Consider the following 2,489-nt stretch of genomic DNA (forward strand, 5'->3'; position numbering starts at 1 on the left):
ATTTCAATTACAGGACGACAAGGTTCAAAGGATGCCGCCTTGGAAGTATCTGGGCCTAGAGATCACTGCCAGGACCATTGTTCCACAGAAATTAGAAATTAATTGTAATCCCAAAATTCTAGCAGATCTCTACTCTTTGTGTAGTTCGTTGAACTGGATAAGACCTTGCTTAGGCCTCACTACTGAGGACTTACAACCCCTTTTTAATTTATTGAAAGGGGAGAGAGAGCTGGTTTCTCCCAGGGAACTGACACCTGAGGAAAAAGCTGCAATTGATAAGGTACAGAAAGCTCTGTCTGAGAGGCAGGCTCACCGCTATCAGCCTGAACTGCCTTTCAATTTCATTGTTTTGGGGAAACTGCCACACTTACATGGTTTAATATTTCAGTGGATTGAGGGGCAGAGGGACTCACTCCTAATCATAGAATGGGTCTTCCTCTCCCACCAAAGATTCAAAACTATTACACAACTACAGGAGCTTATGGCTCGGTTGATTCAAAAAGCAAGAATGAGGCTGCATGAACTGTCCGGTTGTGACTTCACATGCATACACCTGCCAGTTAAACTTTCTGGGGAGGGAAAGAATTCTGCTGAAAGGCTGACAAAAGAGATGTTTGAACATCTGCTACAAAGCAATGCCAGCCTCCAGATATCTCTGGATAGCTACAGTGGCCAGATACCTGTTCACAGCCCAGCACATAAGTTGTTTAATGAGGAATTCCACCTCATCCCTCGTGAGAAGAGGAGCAGGAGACCGCTCGAGGCACTCACAGTGTTCACAGCTACATCGGGGGCCTCTCATAAGTCGGTGATGACTTGGAGAAATCCCCAGACTCAGCATTGGGAAGCTGATGTGGAGTTTGTGGAGGGGTCACTCCAAATTGCAGAACTGGCTGCAGCTGTGAGAGCCTTTGAGAAGTTCTCAGAGCCTCTTAATCTGGTAACAGATTCAGCTTATATTGCCGGGGTAGTGTCTAGAGTGGAACAGGCAGTGCTTAAAGACATTGATAATGAGCAGCTCTTTAGGCTGCTGTCAAAACTAATCTATTTGGTTTCACACAGAGAACATCCCTTCTATGTGATGCATGTGAGGTCACACATGGACTTGCCAGGTGAGATCACATAAGGGAACCGTATGGCAGACACTCTTGCAGCTCCAGCTGAAAAGGCACACCTTCCTGACATCTTCCAACAGGCAAAGCTGAGCCACCAGCAATATCACCAGAATGTACCAGGTTTGGTCCGTCAGTTCCAGCTAACACGGAGTCAGGCTAGAGCCATTTTGGCCACCTGTCCCAGCTGCCTGCTCCAGGCCATGCCATCGCTGGGTACAGGGGTTAACCCTCGGGGCCTTGGCAGCTGTGAGGTGTGGCAAACAGACATCACACACATTCCTAGCTTTGGACGCCTCAAATATGTTCATGTGAGTATTGACACATATTCAGGTGCAGTTTATGCCTCAGCTCACGCAGGGGCAAAGTCAGCACATGCAAAACAACACCTAGTACAAGCCTTCTCAGTTCTAAGGATCCCTAGAGCAATAAAAACAGATAATGGCCCAGCATACATATCCAAGGAGTTCCTGGAATTCACCCAGCAGTGGGGAGTAAATCATAAAACAGGCATCCCATACTCCCCTACAGGCCAAGCTGTGATTGAACGCACACACCAGACACTCAAACAAGTTTTAGCTAGGCAAAGCAGTTCAACTGTGTGGATGTCTCCCAGCAAAAGCTCTGTAAAGATCTGTTCACAATCAATTTCTTGAATTGTTCATTTGAAAATATGAGTCCTCCTGTGGTCCGTCATTTTAACAGCAGTAAACAGTTTAAATTGTCTCAGCATCCACCAGTGTTGATTAGGGACCCAGAAACATGGAAAACCAAGGATCCCTATGAGCTAGTAACCTGGGGAAGTGGTTATGCATGCGTATCCACTCCCTCAGGCCCTAGGTGGAGTCCCCAAAAGTGGGTTAAACCTTTTGTTCCCAAAACTCCAGCTACAGCAGAAGAGGATGAGAAGCAAGTAACCGTTGCTTCAAAAAGAAGACGCCGCAGAGGAAAAGAAAACAAAAACTTCATGAAGGAATACCCTCCAACAGAAAGAGACTTACGTTTTAAAATGTTTGTTTTTCCTTTTAGAAAAAAGCTACCCTCCAGTTAACCCTGTGAAGAACCTCATCAAAGTTGTCTTCTTGTTAACAAAACTCAGAAAATTGGTTCAATGAACTCTTTAAAAGCTGGGGGTTCTCAAGGTGGTGGACTTCTATTGTAAAAACAATTTTGTTATTCTTTGTTGTTATTTTCCTTGTAGTAATGGCATTTGGCATCTTATGTCATTTAATTTTAAGGCCATTAATGGTATCATTCCTTCTACCTAAGTAGACAATCGTATAGAGATGACAAATATAAAACAATCTAACCCTCCTGCTTATTACAAATGTTGGCCAAAAAAAAATTCAGATTTGAATTAGTTTAATATCATCCCCC

General features: G+C 44.4%; 1 long non-coding RNA gene across 1 annotated transcript; it reads left to right on the top strand.

The window, feature by feature from the left end:
• The first annotated feature begins 1,319 nt into the window (after positions 1-1,319).
• Positions 1,320-2,163, top strand: LOC306814100. Its single transcript, XR_013777091.1, has 2 exons — positions 1,320-1,423; positions 2,000-2,163. It is a non-coding gene; the product is annotated as an uncharacterized lncRNA (long non-coding RNA).
• Positions 2,164-2,489: the final 326 nt, after the last annotated feature.

Source organism: Erithacus rubecula (assembly GCF_903797595.1).
Source record: "Erithacus rubecula genome assembly, contig: SUPER_W_unloc_4, whole genome shotgun sequence".
Taxonomy (NCBI): domain Eukaryota; kingdom Metazoa; phylum Chordata; class Aves; order Passeriformes; family Muscicapidae; genus Erithacus; species Erithacus rubecula.